Source organism: Talpa occidentalis, unplaced genomic scaffold, assembly GCF_014898055.3.
Source record: "Talpa occidentalis isolate TD23 unplaced genomic scaffold, MPIMG_talOcc4v2.1 talOcc4.2, whole genome shotgun sequence".
Lineage (NCBI taxonomy): Eukaryota > Metazoa > Chordata > Mammalia > Eulipotyphla > Talpidae > Talpa > Talpa occidentalis.
The window spans coordinates 22,400,855-22,421,636 of NW_023602073.1; the positions used below are offsets into that span (position 1 = coordinate 22,400,855).

A 20,782-nucleotide genomic window follows, 5' to 3' on the forward strand; every position below is an offset into this window, starting at 1 on the left:
CTTTCCCAGGTTCTAGAGCAGTGTCACTCCAACCTCTGTCTCCATCTTCACATCTGTGTGCCTGCAAGTTTGTCTCTTCAGCTCCTTGTAAGAACACTTGACACTGGATTCAGGTTTACCCTTGTTGTCCAGGATGAGTTCTTTGTCTTAAGCTCCTTATTCTAATTACATCTATAAAAGACCATTTCCCCAAATACAGACAGGATGAGGATGTGGACATCCTCATCTAAGGACCAAGGATTAGAAATACTTGAGAATGTGATAAAACTTGAAGCTAGCTTTATGCCATGATTTTATTATCAATTTAAAGGTAATTCTGGGGCCTCCCCGGTAGCGCAGCGGTTGAGCACTGGGTTGCGAAGCTGCCCACGGCCTCTGTAGCGCCGGTTCGATCCCCGGCTGCTCCCTGGCCACCGGAGGAGGGTCCCACATGGCGCGCAGACCTCTCCTGCTGCCAGCTGCTCCCCTCAGCAGTGTACTTCCGTCCTTCTGCCTACTCTGGTTCTGGTGAATTCTCTCACCCTCCCACGCTTCTGACTGTACCCAGTGCATGTATAAATAAACAAAAAAAAATTAAAAAAATAAAAAAAATAAAGGTAATTCTGTATCTTGTATAAGCATAATAGTCACAAAAACTCTTTGATAGGAAAAGATTAATTTAAAGGTAAAGTTTCCTCTGTTTTAACTGCAACCTTGCCTCTGTTAATCTGAACAGTTCCCAGTTCTCTTTCTAGAGAGAAGACACATCTATTTATAATTCAGGAATGGAAATGCTGTGTAGATTTCTGTATTTAACAATTTCCTTTCTTATCTTTCCTTTTGGCATAATTTCCTTTCCTCTTAAAATACATTCTTTAGAAGTTCTGTTCATGTAGAGAAATGAAATGCTCTTGCTTGTGATTGGAGGATAGTTTTGCTAGTTATCTAATTCTAGATTGAAAATCATTCTCTCTGAGCATGCTGAAGGTCCTCTTCCACTGCCTTCTGGTCTCTATGTTTGGCTACTGAGAAGTGTGCTCCCACATGGCAATTCCTTGGTAGGGTTTCTTTTCCTCCTCTCACAACTTTAAAGAGGGTATCTTTGTCTTTGGCATCCTGGAGTTTTCATTCCATGTATCTGATACAGTTTACTGCCGACTGCATGTGACTGCATGTGGCACTTCTGGATCTGAGAGTCTTCTATCACTTCTCAGCAGCCATCCCTTCAAATAGTCCCTCTTCTTCACTTCATTTCCTTCCTTCTGGGAAAGAATGCTGGACCATTTCATTTTACCTTCCATTCTCTTCATTTCCTTTTCTTTAAATGATTTTTATCACTTTGTTGTTCTCTACAATATTCTGGTAACTTCCTTAGGTCCACCTTATTTTCATCCAGCTGTTTATATTTTTAGCCATGGTTAAAAAATTAATAGTGTTTTGGTTCTTACATAAATTGCCTGGGCACTTTTATATCCTATTGTAACTTATTTTTTAATTGATCATTCATTATCTAACCTTATCTTCATATTTTGGTATTCTAAATTTGACAGTGCCAATATTGAAACTTCACAGGGGATGACTGTCATTTCTGCTCACTTGGATGGATACTGGTGTGTTTCCTTATTTGTCTGGTGACATCATGAGTTCATATTTACTAATCTTAATGCACTGGGCACTAGAGGTCAACTTTGAGAAGGGTGATTTCCTCCTGGGAGGTTTGGTGTTTGTTTCTGATGGAAATCAGGAGATATCAACCCCCATGACCCTTCACCCCCTGCCCAATTCCCACATGAATGACTTCAGCTTTTCCACTCTGCCAACAAAACCCCAAACTGAGACTTTTAATTAAAGAGGCCAGACATTCCCTAAAGGGCTATTCAAGTCAGCACATCACACCAAGTGAAAAAGGTGGCTGCACCTCGGTATCCCTGACAGCCCCTACCTACCAGTGGGAGGGAGCTGACAGGAAGATGAAGACAGATTTAGAGAAATAAGCTTATTTGCTCTGCACATCTGGATGCAATGTGAAAAACTGTGCCACCCCGTACCTATTTATTTTTATTTTCAAATTAGACATTCAGAACAATGTGATTTTTATGTTTAGATGGACTTGTCTGTACAATGAACATATGCATATAAAAATATTCCTACAAACCAAAAGTGGTCACACTATTTCTCTGGCTCAATAATAATTATCAGTAACGATTTTTTTCACATACCAGGCAGTCTATGCTTTTCTATGAAATGCCGAGCCACAGACATATCGTATCTTTGTGGTTCTTTCCCTTTCCACAGGGCCTCACTTCCTGTGAGGGCAGATGATCAAGCCCTACTATGAGACCATCCAGCACCAGCTCACAGAAGGTGGTCCAGGTACTCAGCTAAAGCCAAATTTCCAATTTCCTGACTTCGCTCTGATGTCCAATGCTAACACCAACGTGTGTGCGTGTACATATAAGGACACATTCCTCGTTAGTGTAAACTTTATACTATATAAAGTCTACCGACATAATAATCCTGAGGTCAAATGTCTTCTAAAACAAAAATGATGGAAAAGGAGAACTGACAGAATTTGCGAAACATGCACTTGAATGAGCATTAGCTTCCAGACAAGCATGATGCACACTTCATGAAATTAAAGAATGAGATCACTTGTGAAATCACAATCTTGACTATCATGCATTTCATCAATAGAGAATTTTTTAAAAACAAGGTGCAACATTGGAATCTTATGCAGTGGGAATGGAGGGAAGAAGCCTGAAGGGAGGCATAGTGAGTCCCGCTAAGGACAATTCTCCTAGCACATCCAACTAAACGACTGCTTCTACGAATGTGTGTTTCCTCGTGGCCCTTCAATCACAACAATTCCTGATCATACTAACTCCAGGTAGCTCCAAGCATGTGGCGGTTTGTTAATGTTTGCATGTGCACACACAGCCACAGCAGTGCGTGTGCATGCATTCATAGAAATAAATGTAAATTGTCCTTCTTGGGATGCAAATAATATTTCAGGTAACTGAAATTTCTCTAACAAAAATTCTTTCCCATTACCCAAGTACTTCATCCAAAAGCTTTTTGATTTCAAGATTTTTTTGGAGTTAGATAAAGTACAAAGAGGGTTTGGATGATATTCACTGGAAAATAGAAATAGTTCCAATTTATCCTGAACCTCGCATGAACCTCCGCCTTGAGGCCCTGCCTTCCCCCCTGTGGTAATCTCTGGCCACCCTGCCGAGAGCTGACTGGGCCGTGGCTCGGTGCAGACAGGGTGTAGAAAGAAGAGACACTGGGAAGGTCATGGCTGGCTGAGCGGACGATGGAGATCAGAGAGCTCCTACCTCATTGCTTGCGAGGCCCTGCCAAGAGCAACACAATTTAACTGCAGGTACTCAGAGGCCAGCAGGCGCGCTCGCAGGAGGAGCAGGCCGACCCGAGGGCCTACAATGAGCATTTGTTGGGACAGCGACCACCTTTTGGCAACTATTCATCAACATGTGTTTAAAGAGAAATGTTCAAACTGCTTACTTTTTGCACCGAATGCTCTGTGCCTCTTCTACTGTGTCTAAGTCTGATTCAGAAGCTCTCATGTCCAGGTTCCTCAGCTTTGGACCGAATGACACTAGAGGTTGGAGGGCCCCTTCTTGGGGGTTGTGCTGCGCATGTTGGAGTGTTTTAGTAGCACCCCTGACTTGTACCCACTAGATGTGAGTGGCACACACCCATTCCCTGTCTTGACAACCAAAATTGTCTCCACACATTGTCAAATGTGCCCTGGGGAGGCCAGGGGCCCCCACTGAGAGCCACCGCTTTAGTCAAACAAACCAGCTCCGACAAAGACAAAAATCCCACAAAATCAAAAATCATTTGTAATAAATACTCACCTCACCCACAGATACACTGTGTTATTTTAAACGTCTCCGGCCATTTCATCCACAGATAAAACTCTCAGGGGATGAATCAGTGTGAAATGTTTAAATCGTGATGTGACCAGGTGAGATTTCGTCTAAAGTCAGAGTAAGTCTCTGAATCTGCCTCCTGAGGAGGCTCTCTGGAAAATGCACACTTGGGAACCACAATGTAGCTTGTATTTCAAGTCCCAAGACCAGCAGGGACCACCCAAAGAGGAGAATGAGCAAGAAAACAGAAATAGAGGAATCGTGAGGTCTGGAAAGCTGTGCATAGAGGCCGCCCATCGGGACAAAGACAAGTCGGGGCTGAGGGAGAGGAAGCTGGAACAGGCCCCTGGCTATGCCAGCATCAAGACAACCCGATCACAGAACTTCAGCGAATGTGGACAAAGTCCAATGGAAGGGCTCGTGAGAGAGGGGAGGGGAGAGAGGAGAGACAGAGTGTGGACGACACTTTTTGAGGACTTTTGCCCTAAGGAAGAGAAGGGTCTGATTGGGAGATTTTATTTCAGGGCGGGAGGAAACAGCCAAGCCTCTGCGTGCTGAAGAGAAAGGTCTAATGATGAGGAAGAAACTGATCCAGGGAGAGGTGAACACAGTCGGGATCATGTCTTAGAGAAGGTGATTGTGGACAGGAGAGTGGAGGAGAGGTTTGCTCCAAACCAGGCCCCCTGCAGGAGAGGGAAGAGAGAACCAGATGCCATTATGAGGGTACAGATACTCCAGCTATCACACTGAGGGGCCACTTTATGAAAGGACTGCCTGAGCACCCCACCCCAGGTGGGGCTATTCCCCTCTGTGCTCTCACTTCAAGCACATGTCCACCGGCCTCACCACAATGCAGCGTCAGTTTCAGTTTACTTAACTGAGATTTTTGAAGAGAGAAGCATTATTTCCCCCGCACCCCCCTATCCCCTTCTCTCTCATCTCCTCATCTAGAAATATCTTTATTGGGGCATCATGCTCAATGTGCCAGGACATGAGATTCTAAGTGGAAGTTATTTTTGTAGCCATTAGTCCTTTCTCTCCTGCCTGCCTCCCTGTGTCACGACTGCTCTATACCATCACCATTTCCTCTTTTTTTTAAACAAAGCCTAAAAATGATGTGGAATTGGGGTACCAGAGAGGAGAAGGTGGCGGGAGTGAAGGGGGAGGGGGCCCAGGGTTGAGTGGTAAGAACTCTGGGTGCTCTGTTGGCAGATGGGATGGTGACATCCATCCGAGAAGGTGGGACCCAATTCCACTGATTCACACAGTGTGGCAAACCAGTGTCACCTCAGTGCCTGCACTCCCCATGTCTCTCACCAGTGTGGGTGGAGTGGTTGTCACACAACAGGGGTTCAACGAGCATTTTGGGGGGAAAAAAGGAAGGAGGGAATTCCAATTTAAAGAGTAAAGTATCTTTCACTTGGCAAATTTAGTACAAAATGAACTTAGCTCTTTTATCTCTTTTGCCACTACCTTTACCTTTGTGGGGAGGGGAAAGGACATGGGGAACACGATGCGGAAGGGTCAACCTGTCTGCTCTGGTGAGGATGGTGGGGCCTTGGTGGAAACTTCCACCCCTGCATCACAGGCAGTTTAAACCAACATCATCTCAATAAAAAACAATAAAATCAAAAGTCCCCTACTCTCTGTCTGGGAGAATCCAATTTACATTGAAATGCACATTTCAAAATCAACTCCTTTTAACAGAATGATCTATTAAGATCACTGTCTTCTTCTATATCATGCTTGGCTGTGTTCCGGGAGAGCTGTGCAGAGCCACCTCACAGGAGGGTGGCATTTGTGCTTCTATCTGACAATGCTCCTACTTAAACCTCTTGGATTAAGTTTTTTCTTAAGCCTCCATCTCGACTCAGAGCTGCGGTGATATTTGAGAAGTAAAGCAGGGACATGTCACATAAATTTCATGTTCAAAGTACCTTTTACAAAACAAGGTTGGCTTATTGCCATCCCAGTATAAAGACGGCAAAGTAAGAAAATCATCAAAAGGCCTTTGATTCAAATTCTTCATGATAGAAAGTAGGGACAAGACAAATGTCTATAAAATGAGCCGACTGTGTCTCCTTCCTCCGTCGGTAATCTCGCCTGGCTCTCAGGATACAGATTCTGTTCTTCTCTCCTGTCACAGGAAAGTAAATAGAGGCCAGACCCCAAAAACAAATGAGGCCAAATGCTATTTTTCACCTGAGGAAAGCAAGTAACATTGCCTGCTCTGTAATAACAGTTGCACTTCATTTTATGAAATAGTCTATACAAGGTCAGATTCCCAGGGTAACTTAGCCACATATTTATTGTACCTGTTTTTTTTTTTTTTAATGAGCATTTTAATTTTATTTTATATATTTTTTAACATCATTTTTCATTTTTGTACAGTGTATGCATTTTTATCTTGGTTACAGTCCCCATAAAATTCCCACCACCCTTGTTTGATCCTACTTCCTCCTCCCCTCCCCCATAGTGTGTTTCTGGTTTATAGTTGCTTGTTGGTTTTTTTTTTGGGGGGGGGTATTGAACTGATAGTAGTTATTTTTTTTTGTAAATTTTATTTTTATATTCCCCATACAATTTCAACCCCCCCATTCTGACCCCAATCTCTCCTCTCCCGCCCCCCACCCCCCAAAAAGTGTCTCTGGTTCATAGTTTTTTGTTGATTTTGATTTTCACTTTCTTATAGTTATTCATTTTCCTGGTCCCTTATTTAAGTTTTCTAGATTCCTGCTGTGAGTGAGACCATCCGGTATTTTTCTTTTCTTTCTGGCTTATTTCGCTGAGCATGATGCCTTCCAGCGCCATCCATGTTGCTGCAAATTGCATGTGTTTATCTTTTTTGAATGCTGAGTAATATTCCATGGTGTATATGTACCACATCTTCTTGAGCCAGTCATCTATTTTTGGGCATTTGGGCTGTATATATTGTCCTCGGATAGAGGACATATCAGATATTAAACTTATAAGAACAGATACTACACTTGATCTTAGCCAAAAGGCCGAGAAGCGATGTGTACCTGTTTCTTATGTCCACTATATGACCAGCTTCAAATGAAAGAATTTGCTCCTATACTTTGCTTCATCATTTCATTTTTTTCACTCTTTAAATTGAGGATTTAGCAAAACTAAAAAAGAAAAACCAGGAAAGTAAAGAAGAAACAACAAAATGTCAGATGGGAATAAAGGTCTGGAGGAAAAAAATCAGAGGGTCAGGAAAGGGGGCTGATGTGACTAGAAAAAAGTTCATCTGCGGACAAGCAATGTGAGCCACAACAGAGGCTACCATAGGCACGGGGCTTGCAAGGGACAACCACAGGGGCTTAGGAGCGAGCTGCCTGGGCCAGATCATGCAGCCCATGCTCACAATGGGAATAACCTAACCTCCCGACACTTGTCTCCTCACCTATGAAATGGACAGCATCGAGCCTGGTTACTGACTTTATTACATTAGATTGAAAGAAGTGAGGGAAGAACAGAGTGCCTTACATACACTAAGAGTTAAGTGCTAGCTGCTATGTCCATGGTCATTATTCAAATTAATGACAGTCTCATATATTGACGCTTTTTTATATGCAAGTCATTGGCTGAGGAGGCCACTATAGACCTCTCAAGGATGACTTGTGACTAAAGAGTCCAGTCTCATGGTGTCGCTTAAAAGTGGAATTAAAAAAAAACAAACAAACAAAGGGTCAGACCAAGCCAAATTAAAAGACCAAACCTACCAAGCTGACACTAGAGCATGGGTGGGGGGGGGGGAGAGGGGAGGAAGGGAATGGGAGGGACAATGTGGGGAGGACTTGGTGGAGGACTATGGGTGCTTTGGCAGTGGGTGAGCTATGGTGACAGCACCCAAAGGGGGGATCCTATACTTACAAATCACAATTATATAAACCAACATGACCACAATAAAATGAAAATAAAGATTGCAGTCTTAGAAGCACTTAGAATTCAACCAAGAAAAAGGGAGTATGTTAAAAATGATGAGTCACCATTTAGGGAGGTAATGACCACAGGACATGTTCATCCCATGGGAGGAAAGAAGGTGTTTGTGTATCTGGAGGTGGGGTAGGGAGCTGCTGAGGTCTCTAAGGAGGTAAGGCTCCCAAATGCAGGTAATATCCTGGTGGTGGTGCACTCGAGAGACTGGGACCCATCTCATAGGGAGGTTTGGGGGGAACACTTGACTCCTTCCACCCCCACCCAAAATCCATCCTAGAGAAGTGATTTCAATTCCATACCATCAGCCTTCAATAACAATACTGTGTTTAGTTGTGTCTACCAAGTTCTCCGGTTCATTCTAGCACTGACTATAGAATAGATTATATTCATGTTCAGCTCTGTATATGTGCTTCCCATCAGGAATAGTTCCCTTCGTTAGAAAGTTTAGGAAACATTCCTACATGTCACAGATTAGATATCTACTCCATCATTGAGAGGGTACTGCTCGTGGCTGTCCACATGGGAACAGATAGCACAGAGGTTCTTGGCAATACACATGTCTTCTCTGTTCAAATTAATCAGTGTGACTTTCAGAAGCTCTGCCTCAACAAAATGTTTTGCTCCCTTCTGTATAAACTCACTGATAGGATTTGAAGAGGCATGTGGTCCAGGGATGACACGTTACCAGCCTTCTCTGACCTCAGGTGGGCCAGGGACTACCCCTTACGTTACTGGAAAGATTATGGCCATATAAACCTTTTATTCAGCCAGGAAGAGACTCTTTATAATCAGCTTGTATTTTTTACTTCCCTAATCATACCACATTGGGCTACATAATCTTCATGTATGATCTGAACTATCACAATTGAAGAAAGTTCAGGCTTACTTGATATGTTAAAAGTTTCATAAGAATGATATGTGCATACCTGCAGAAATCAGCATAATATGATATCAACCTTTGTTCTTTCCTGGAAATTTTATTCTCCAATAATTAGGTCTGTGGACCATGTGTGTGCAGGACTGGAAAAGATGGAGAGGAGTGGTGAAGGACAGACAAGCTCTAACACCAAAATCTCAGAGACCCAGGACCAACATAATAAAAATAAGGTTCCTACCCGATAACAAATATGTCAGGCAGCACAGATTCTGAGGATCGAGGTAAAATGTATATTCAAATTGGAATGGGCAATATGGTCTTCAAAAAGAAGGAATCCATGGATCAGCTAAGCACAAAGGAAAATAATCTATGGGAAACAGACTGAATAAAGATAGACAGCTGGGGAGAATATCTGAAGAGAATTACTCTTTGGGCACCCGAGTCAGAGGAGGAAAAACTGAGGGGAAATGACACTTTGGGAATCAGAGGCAGAGGAGAAGAGAGGGCTCACAGGAGAAAAATCTGAGAAGAAACTTCTTTGTAATCTAGTGTCTGAGAAGAGAAATCTGAGGGAAAATGACTCTCTGGGAACCAGGGTCTGAGGAGAACACAGGGCTCTAAGGAGAAAAATCTGAGAAGAATTCACTTTGGCTCTGGTGTCTGAGATAGAAATCTGAGAGAAAATGATGCTTTGGGAACCAGTGTCTGAGTAGAAAACAGGGCTCTGAGGAGAAAAATCTAGGATAAATCTCTTTGAACTTACTGTCTGAGAAGAGAAATCTGAGGGAAAATGGCTCTTTGGGAACGAGTGTCTGAGGAGAGGACAGGGCTCTAAGGAGAAAAATGTAGGAGAAATCTCTTAGGACTTAGTGTCTGACAAGAGAAATCTGAGGGAAAATGACTCTTTGGGAACAAGAGCCTTGAGGAGAGGACAGGACTAGGAGGAGAAAAATCTAAAGAGAAATCTCTTTGGGCTCTAGTGTTTGAGAAGAGAAATCTGAGGGAAAATGACTCTTTGGGAACCAGGGTCTGAGGAGAACATAGGGCTCTAAGGAGAAAAATCTGAGAAGAAATCATTTTGGCTCTAGTGTCTGAGAAGACAAATATGAAGGAGAATGACTCTTTGGGAACCAGTGTCTGAGTAAAGGCAGGCCTCTGAGGAGTAAAATCTGAGGTGCAATACTCCTTGGCACTAGTGTCTAAGAACAAATATCTGAGAAGTCTTTGTTTTCCCTGTTCTAAGGTTGTGTATTGACAGGAATTGAAAATTTTCCAGAAACTAGAGCCGATATACCTATTTTTTTTAAAAAAAATGAAGATATGTGAGTCTAGGTACCTAAATTTCAAGAAATAGCCCTTCTGCCTCTCTCCCCTCTCACACCTAAACTTTGTGCGGGGGACATCCCACTCATGTTCTTGGTTTAGGCTAAATTGAGACTTTACTGTCTCTACGTATCAACGTGTATTTGTAAGCACCTAACAATCTTGAAGGGATATTTGGTGGTTCTGACAAATTTCTCCAACTCTCCTCCCCCAAAACACAATGAAATAACCCAAGAACTGGTTATGCTGCAGGCAGATTCTCTTTCTGTGGCCCTTGTAGGCTTGGCCCGCCCTGCTGGTTCTGTTCCCAGAATTTATCATTATGTTTTAGTATCGGCTGAAGCCCAAGCCAAAAGTAGTGCTGAAGGACTGAGTCATTATCAGCTGGTTTTGATGCCAGAGTTTGCTCCTCTGTGGAGCTTCCCAGGGTGCTCACTGTGAAGAGCTGGTGCTCTTCACTGATCTTGCTCATTTTTTCCTTACAACCATCATTTTCTGGTAGAGTAAGTCTTCTTCTGCAAAGGGTGGGCATACATTAATAAGAAAAGTTTTTTTCCGTGTCTTAAAAAATCTTTTCTAGTCAGAGTTAAGGCTTTAAATGAACTTTGGGGATTTAGCAACTCATAAACAACAGAAGGCAGAACCTTCTTCCTGCCTTCTATGCTCATATTTTGTGAATTCACTTTATCGCTGTCTACCTGAACAGTTAGTGATAAAGGTCTGAAAGCTTAACTCTGGAACGTGCTCAGCAGACAGTAGTCTGTGCTTTTATTAATGTCCTCATTTATTGCCCTCTTTTATTGTAATTACATTTTCAGTCATGGATTGGCCTAAATCAACTCACCTTCCTCAGATGCAACATTAGTGCTAGTGGTGGAAGTAATGACAATAATAACAATAACAACAATAATGTGCTCATAACTTTCCGTATGTTGTTTCCTTTAATGCTTAGAACAAACCTCAGTGAAAACTATCATTATCCCATTTGTACAGATGAGGAAGCTGAGTTAAGACTGAGAAACTTGGCAAATAACTCATTGAGTAAGTGGTGGAATTTGCTAGTGTCTAAGGCACAGAAAACTTCTACATCCTCACCTGAACCTGCACCAATTAAAAGGGGGAAACAAGATGCCATGATAAATAATGAAAAAGAAACCTTTGTCTCAAACTAAATTTGGGGGGGAAATGCCATTAAAAAAAAAAACTGGCAATTTATCTTAAATAACAGTTAAATTAAATTGTACTTAGGTGCTTTTTTTTCCTCCAGAGAGTTAAAAAATGAAATTCTTTGTTATCTGGCTTGTAATTTGTTTTGGACAAACAATATTTCATCTTTCATGTAAGATTCTCACAGAATAATTAAGAAAACTATCAGAATCCTTTTTTAAAATAATTAATGGCTTAGCTATTTTTCCAAAGGTCTTTGATATGGATCATCCTTTTTTTTACTTTCCTGGTTCCAGTTTCACTAGTAAAACTGCCAGAATAGCCTGAGTGACTTTTACCAAGTTCAGCAATTCTCCATTGCTGCAATTTTTCCCTTTTTCCAATTTATAGGCGGCTGAGTGATTTCCCAAATTCATCTTAGAACATCTTAATACATTCCCAGTTTCTTGTTCAAACCATCTCTCAGCAGCAGCCCTGCTAGATCACATTTCTGTGTGGCCTGTATCAGTAGCCACCATAATCTTGCTGATTGAGCTATACATAGGGTCTGTCTCCTTAGCAGGGGAGAAGTCAAGAAGTGAATAATCCAGGATGCAATATCAAATAGACAAGATTGCATGTTCCTGTCCCATGTACTCCAAGTTCCCTCATGATGAACCCACTTGGAAGGATCCCACAAGACTGTGCCTCTTCCACAAGCACCACAGGCCCACTCAGGGACTTTGGCATCAACACAGAGGGGTAAACAGATCTGAGCGAGGTCTCCCTACCCACCATGTTTTCTGCCTGCTTAACTGTGGGAGCTGTGCTGTGTGAGACCGGACAGCTGTCAGTTTGGCTTCACATGTCATTGTCATAGAAATGACAAAAGATTTAAAAATAAAACTAGAATTCATTTTAGCAATTCCAGACATCTTGCTTCAGTCAGTGGGCAGGGCTTGACTTTGGCTGAATAGCCTTTCATGTTCAAGAAGTTACACCTCATCACTCCACCGAGAGTCACATGGGCAGATAGCTTTGTGATCTCCCAGCGGACATGTCATCTGGGAAGAATCCCAGTCTACAAATGTAATAGGCAGCCTAGTGATGTCAGCTTGCGGGCAAGTGTTAAGGCCAGTTAGAGGCGGAGTGTTCAGATGAGTGGCCGGCGGCCTCACCCTTTCCACACAGAGGGCTGCTGTGCCAGACCTATAATGCTGTGCTGGGCACCACACTGAGATTACTTCACCCCGATGTCACAATGGGCCGCTAAGATTTGCTTCAATAAACTAAGCCTATGATGCTCATCTCAACATACCACAAAGCACCTTTAATATCTAGAAGTACAAAAAAAATATTGAGATGGTAGATACTGGTTTCTGTGTTTGTGTATGACTTGAATTTGCTAATCAGACAAGCAAATACTAACCTAGTCATTTTTTAAAAGATTATTATATACACACACGCAGAATGAGGGGTGCTATCTGTGGGATTCAATACAAACAAGTTCCAGTTATTTGATTTATGTTATGCAATCTATTGTCCCCTAAACACTAATGTATCTATACAAATCTAAATAATTAAAAATTTCCATAGTCATCCTCTGACATAAATACTACCGTAGCCCCACACTTTAACAAAAGAGGATCTCAAATCTGTTTAATAGCTGCCTTATATCACAGCCAGAACACAGCCTCTCCAGCTTACTCCCAAAGGAAAGCGTTATTCCTGTTATACGTTATGGCAAGAGGGAAGTATGTGCATTTATTCTGGAGGTAGGGGAATGGTCATGGACCTGTCTTAACCTGGTTCTGTGGTCCAGAAGGTCACTAGCGTGAGAGTCCAGGTCCAATAAGTCAAGAGAGCCCTCATTATTGGACACATCTGCTCTGTGGGCCTTCTCTGACTTGGGGCTACCTTGAAGAGACCAGAATAGTTATGGTTTAAATGGCTGTAAGTGGGGCTATTAAAAATCGGCATTTTTTCCCCTCCTGTGTATCAGTAAATGTTTGCTAAAGTCTATGAAGGATTTACTGCAAAGCATATGATATGTAAAGAAAAAGGAGATCCTAGTCTTACAGATGTGATACATCTAGATTTGGTGGTAGCAATATTTGGGGGTACTTCTAGGGCTGTGGACCTCATGCTTAGCACTGCTGGTTGGGCAGGGCCCTGTTTGGTCTGCCCCTGGCTGCTATTCTCAGACACTGGTGGCACTTTCACCTCCAGCTGTACACCCGAAAACATCTCCAGATATAGTCACATGTCCCCTGGGGGGCAAATTCATACTCACCCTGCCCCTATTCCTCCACCCGCAGCTGAGATCCTCCATCTAGAGCATTAATCCCATCCTGACAGCAACGATTAAAGAACAATGTTTAAAGAAAATGATTCAAATTTGACTGTAACCTAACTTTTTAATTTTTATATGAACTTAGTTTTTAAAAAAATCTGAAAATTAATTTATGAAAATAAATAGGCATTTTAAGAAGCAAAACATTCGGCAGCAAAAAAAAAAAAGAAGCGCAAGTTCAAAACGACAAGATCATGAACCTTAAAAATGTCAGATTCCCTCAGTCGAGGTGAATACTATGCTTATACTGATACATATGGTTTCTTATGTAGCCCTTATTTCAAGGAAAGAGTTATATCTTCTAAAAATGGCTCAATATCTTAACAGTAGTACTACACCATCCATTTGTGGTAGACTTAAAGTGTTAATTATGGATATATTTAAAGTACTTTGTAACTTCTTATTGCCACAGGACTTTTAATGTATTTGGAATTAGTTCTATTTCCTCACATTGCCGACGTTGGAGATGCTCATGGCAGGTTATTTACCTCATATCACATGTATACTTTAAAATTATAAAGTTGCTTTATTATGATTTCTGCTCAACATCTCAAAGGAATATTATCTTTAGCCAAACTGATTAATGTCTTGTACAAAAGAAAAGAGCCATAGAGATAAATCTCTAACTTCTCCATTAGCTTCATTCTCTCGCCCAGTACCAAATCTGCTCAATGGGGGCTGGCTTGCTTCAGTTTCAACTAAGAAATTCATACACGTATGGTATTCCCACAAATATGAGCTGCTTATTTTACTCCTCCCTTCCCGGGGTTATTTCTAGCCTCGCTGTTAACATTTGTTGTTTCATGATCTTGGACAATTTCTTCATTGATGAAATAAATGGGATGGAAGATCTTTAAATTCCTTTCTTGCTCATAAATTCTGAGGGTATTTGGGGAGGACACATACAGGTGGATGCTAAAAATCTGTTCCTCAAAAGCTATCTCCAGGGAAGAGTGTGTGAAATTAGTGGGTGAACATATATTTTAAAATTTTAAAAGTTACACTAGAGCTTTTATGAATTTCCATGTACATATAAATAAATGTGCCAGTTAATCAAGTTAGTTTAAATGTCTCTAAAAGTACCTTTAGAGTATTGAATGTTTATCTCAAATGCAACAAGAGCAGCTCCTGGGTACAATATTTTCACCATAGAATGCTTGATGCTGGCAATGATGGTGATAATCATGACTAAACTACTCTGATTCCCTCAGCTGGGCACTGATCTCAAAAAAATGCTTCTTTTCTCAGACAAATGCAAAATAAAATAAGCACCTGATGCACCAGCCACTTATTGGCACTGGAATTCTGGAGAAAACAGGGAGACCAGCAAGGAAGAGCTTCCAGAGGAAGAAGGAGGAGTAGCTGGGGTCCGCTGGGAGGCTCCAGGGTGGCCGAGAGGGCGCCCTGCTGTACACGCACGTGGGGGAACATCCTTGGGGGTAAAAAACAGGGAAGGGGGAGGAAAAGGAGAACAACCTACTGGGAAGAGGCAATACTTCATCTTTGCTGAGAAAATGTTCCATTCTTAAACACTTAAAAAAAAAAAAAGGAAGAGAAAGAGTGGGAGGAGAATGGAAGACAGCACACGGACCGTGACTTCTTACTCAGACTGAAGGTATCCAGAGGATGAAGTCATTCACGACATGTGACTCATGGCTGGTAAACTAGTGGTGGTGAGGTAGGCTCACCTGCCAAACTTGACTTCTTCCTTGATTCTGTAAGTGGTAGTCACTCCCTTGTCCAGACTGACTAATGAGCTACAGACTAAGAGAAGTCAGCATAAGAAAAAACACCCTCGAAAGCCTGGACAGTTGACCTCCTTCTGTAAAACTAGAAAGTCAAATGTAAGTGGGCCACACGACTGGGATCTGGTAGACATTGGAGCCCGACATGCTGACACCAAACAGCAGAGAACCTTCCCCAAGTGCACTCCTGGGGCGGGCCTTGTCCTCAAGGACAGGTGCTGGGGAGGCTCTCAGAAACCTATACCATCCCTTAGCTGCAGGAACCTGAGCCTCAAATTCTACAGTCACACTGAAAATAGAAAGGTCACCTTCAAAAAAAGGACCCGCTTGCGCGGCAGACCTCTCCTGTCATGCCCGCTGCTCCCCTCAGCAGTGTATTTCATCAGTCTGCTTGTTCTGTTCCCCACTCTGTCTCTGGTGAATCTTCTCACCCTCCCGCAAATCTGGCCTGTACCCTGGTTTTTATATAAATAAATAAAATATTTTTTTAAAAAAGGACCCACAACGTTATGTGCATCTCATCCTTAATCACCATGGCGACAGCCAAAGTTAAGGATTGAGTCAGGTTTGATCTAATCATTCAATTTTTCTATCCTTTGAAACTAGAAGGGATCATCTCTCTCTATTTTTGCTCCCACTTAATGATCATGCAAAATGTTCCTTATTTGCATAACATACTTACAATACACTAAAGTATATTCATAATTTCTGAAGATCAGATGACTTGACTTGTGTTTATGATGTGCCAAAATCATCTGCTGACATAAGAATAAAATGTAATTATCAAAATGGTTGAATTATCCAGGTGATGAGCAGTAAGTATCCCTGTTACTTTATCTTCTCAAGTAATATGCAATCAGAACTAGAAATATTACTATTAGCTTTACTAACAGATGTGCTCTAATATTCTGCTGTGTAGAATAATCTTAAAGTTAAAAGATTTTATTAATGATAATCAGTACATTTGAAGAGAAAGCTTCTAGTATCCTCACTCATAACTTACTTAAAAATTTTCTTAGCATCTTTTTCCAGTTTAATTTGTATCTTTAACAACTTTATGACATCAAGGTCTTATTAACTGATTAGTTTTTCAAAGATAAAGAAAGAGGACCTCCCTGGTGGTGGAGGGGTTAAAGTCAGTACCATCAAGCTATCGCCAGCCACTGCAGCAAGAGTTCGCTTCTCGGCCAAGGAGTTGAGCCACGTGGCACAGCAGACTTCTCCTTTCTTGCCTGCTGCTCCCCTTAGCAGTGTATTTCAGTAAATTCGCCTGTTTTGGTCCCCACTCTGCCTCTAGTGAATCCTCTCACCCCCTGCACCTCTGGTCTATACCACAGTTCTTGTTGCACAAATAAATGAAATAAATCTTTAAAAAAAAAAAAGAATCAGCAACAAAAGCAGAAAGATTTCATACACATGACATTTTCTTCATAGAAATGTAACAGTTCTACACAATAAACATATCCTTTCCTTCCTAAACAGAGAATATGTAGGTCTGTGTGTCCAAGAGAAAGACAGTACCACATCAGCATGTGTGGCGAGCAGAACCCTGCATTTATGTCCATATAGAGATGTATAAATACACCAGTCAGACAGATGAGGAATTTTCAAGTTTGGAGAAACAACAGGAGAGGGAAAGTTTTCTCACATATATGTCCAGCTTGGTGCAACTTAGTCAAGAACTGAAGCAACTACTCTTTTCATTAAAAGAAAGAATAGTACGCCGTTAATATTGAGAACATCATTATAATCTGCCCTCTGGCTCTATGGATCCTCCAAGCCCAGATTCAACCAACCCTGGATTGAAAATATTTCCCTATGAACTATGAGGTCCATCACGGGGGCATGTGTGTGGATGTGATCAGACTTTCTTTCTTGTGAGTATCCCTTAAAGAGCTCAGGACAACAACTGTTTACACAGCACTCACCATGTACTCTAAGTAACCTGGAGACGATCTAAGTACAAGCGGGTCCCGTACAGATCACACCCAATACTGTGCTATTTTACAGGAGTGACTGGAGTGCTGGGGAGTCTCCTGTCTGCAGAAGTCCTGGATTCATCCCCTGAGGGTGCCAAGGGAGGATACATAAGATACATAGTGATTCACAGCACATGATGATACATGTGATTTTCAAGCCTCCATGAACATGAACTTCTACTTTTAAACACCTCTCATTAGGAATGTGTAGTGGCATCCCACAGTGCCTCCATTTTATAAAAAGCAATGAACTTGAGCTCAGCAGTCATCCCGCCATAACGGAAAGAGTGGCTAGTGTTTGCGTGAGGGAAGCAGAGGTCATGTCCTGGAGGACGGGCTTTGTGGCCTGGACAAGGATCCCAAGTGGTGATCCCTGCCAGCCACAGTTAAGCCTGTCTTTGGAGGCCTCCCAAACTTCTCACAACGAAAGTGTTCTTAAAAAGGACTTGGATGGAGAAAAGACATACAAAACAATCAAAAGCACAAGGCAAAGGGTCAGACTTAGGTGCAAGGGTTGCTGGGATGAACGACTTTCAGCTCTTTGGTCAGTGACTTAGTTAATGGGGATCCATGTCTAAGTAGTTCAGTAAACTTCACAAACCCCACTGAACCAAAATAGTTCAGGAATTCTATCTATGGATGGGTTAAATGTTGACTCCCTGTCATATTGGAAATCTTTCTGTAAGTTTATCTGGCTCCATTGAGAGAAACCCATATAAAACCCCACTCAAAGGCTCTTGAAGTTGAGGAGCTAACAGTAGTTAGATCCTGCAGCTATAGCCTGCACGTGTCTTCACAAAGAACCCGACAGTAAATATATTGGGATTTGCAGGACACGGCTGTGGGAGCCACCAGGGACAGTCTGCAAACAATAGCTGTGGCTTTTCCCAGAGACCCTGTGTTTACAAAAAGTGGCAGAAGGGTTGGTTTTGGTCCATGAGTCCTATAGTTAGCCAACCTGTGGTGTAGAATATCTTTCCTTTGAAAAATACTGATTCCATACTTTTTAGTCTGAAATGCTCATGGTGCATAGGATTCATCCAATCAAAAGGGCTTTGTCATTTTTTTTTCCTTAGAGGAAAAGTGCATGTGCCCCCAAAGCTGTATCAGTTTGGACTCTACTAATTGGGTGTGGTGATGACCTACCTTAGACCAGCTCAAAATGTACCACTGTCACGCCATGTGTGTTCCCCTGTGTTAAGTGCGCGAAGGAAGACTGATAGGTAATGCACACTTATGATGTAAAAATGAATTCGATCCTTTAGGCAAATAAATCAGACTTAACCTTAATTTCAGAATAGTTTGTTACTTTCAATTACCATACGCATACAATCAGTAAAACAACATTTATGTAAAAACTACAGTTGTCCAGTTGTCCCCCTTCTCCGAAATCTGTGTTGTGTGGTTTCAGTTACGGGCAGTAAACATGGCCTGACAACATTATGTATAGTAAGATTTGACAGCACCAGCACAACACGTGCCTTTCATTACAGGGTGCTGTTACCATTTTTCTATTATTCAGTTATTGATGTTAACTTCTTATTGTGCCTAATTTATAAGTCAAACTTCATCACAAGTATGTCTGTACACACAGGAAACGCACAGTGTGTGTGGGAAGTTCCCTCACTGTCCGAGGTTCCAGGTGGCCAGTGGGAGGTCTTGGAACATGGCCCCATGGAGAAGGCGGGGACTACTGTATCTTATAAATTCTTACTGATATCTAACAGACTTCCTGGCTTTCCTGTCAGTGAAGTTTTACTGAAACATGAGGTGACCTTTTATTTGCTCATTTAAAAATATCCACTAAACACTGGATTGGCAGGTAGGTACTGCTGAGCTAAGTGAACAACACAGTCTAATATCAGGGAATGAAATTCTCAGTCTGGCAAAGAATCTCCTTAGAAAATATCAGTTAATTGTGACAAAACATTATTATAATTCTCTGACTGATTTAATATGAAAACTAATTTTCCAGTCTCAAGAAATGCTGTAAGAATTAAGTATCAGATATCTTATCAAGTATTACATTGGATGCCTCTAGTTCATTTCCACATGTACTTCTCTTTTTAAAAAAAATGTTTATTTATGTATACAAGAGCTGGGGTACAGGCCAGAGATATGGGGGGTGAGAGGATTCACCAGAGACAGAGTGAGGAACAGAACAGGCAGAATGACCGAAGTACACTGCTGAGGGGAGCAGCAGGAGAGTCAGGAGAGGTCTGCTGCACCATGTGGGTTGCTCTCTGGCCGGCCAGGGATCGAACTTGTGCTCAGAGACTGCAGATTGCTTCATAGTGCAGTGCTTACCCTCTTGCGCCACCAGAGAGGCCCCTTCACATGTACTTCTATAAATTTTTCTTTGATTATATAAATGAATTATCATTGATTTAACATGTTTAATTAAACAAAGTGGTGTCTGCTACAAGGTCAGGTATGTAACAAACACTTAAGCAAAGACACAGATGCAGAGCTAAGGGAGGGGACACTTGGGGCAGTTGTGAAGGGAGAGTTTAAGGAGAGAGCTGGGAGGGAGGGACCTTCCACTTTCCCCTTTGACCCTCCTCCACGGTTCTCTTCTCTTTTAAATAAAAAGGAACAAGAGTGGGGAAGGACAGATATGGACTTTTATGGTGAATCTGACACAGTATAGACACATGCTGATTCTCAATGAAGAACATCTGGAATTTACACACTGTTACAATGCACTGCTACTTCACTAAAAAAGATTTTTTTAAAGAAATGTTACTTTTTTTTTTTTTTAATGACAACTCTTTTATTTATTTATTTTTTAAGATTTATTTATTTATTTGTACAAGCACTGGGTACAGTCAGAAGCACGGAAGGGTGAGAGAATTCACCAGAGCCAGAGCGGGGAGCAGAGCAGGCAGAAGGTCCGAAGTACACTGCTGAGGGGAGCAGCGGACAGCAGGAGAGGTCTGTGCGCCATGTGGGACCCTCCTCCGGCGGCTGGGGAGCAGCCGGGGATTGAACCGGTGCGGCAGAGACTGCGGTCAGCTTTGCAACCTAGCGCTCAACCACTGAGCCACCGGGGAGGCCCAAGAAATGTTACTTTTGAAATTAGAAATTTTTAAGGAAAAAAGTGATTAACATGGACAAAGCAAAAAAAAAAAAAAAAAAAAAAAAAAAGCATGCAAACACGGGATCTATTTTGTGTGTGTAAGGAGTGGTTATATTTAATTTTACCTTTTAATTCTATTAAGAATATTTTTTCCTATCCTGGGCCTCCATGGTGGTGCAGGTGGTTGAGCGCAGCGCTGTGAAGCTGTCCACAGCCTCTGCAGTGCTGGTTCAATTCCCGCCGGCCTCGGAGCAACCCATATGGCAAGCAGACCTCTCCTGTCACGCCCGCTGCTCCCCTCAGCACTGTATTTCGTCAGTCTGCCTGTTCTGTTCCCCACTCTATCTATGGTGAATCCTCTCACCCTCCCGCACATCTGGCCTGTACTCCTGCTCTTGTATTAATAAAAAACAAAGAAAATAATCTTTTCCTATCCTAACCTGACCCAAGACAAGTGAAT

General features: G+C 42.0%; 1 protein-coding gene and 1 pseudogene across 1 annotated transcript in view; both read right to left on the bottom strand.

The window, feature by feature from the left end:
• Positions 1–20,782, bottom strand: part of GMDS (GDP-mannose 4,6-dehydratase) — a 544,099-nt gene that overhangs the window by 293,413 nt on the left and 229,904 nt on the right. The gene's annotated exons all lie outside the window — the stretch shown is intronic.
• On the bottom strand, positions 6,793–6,892 carry LOC119253657 (U2 spliceosomal RNA; annotated as a pseudogene).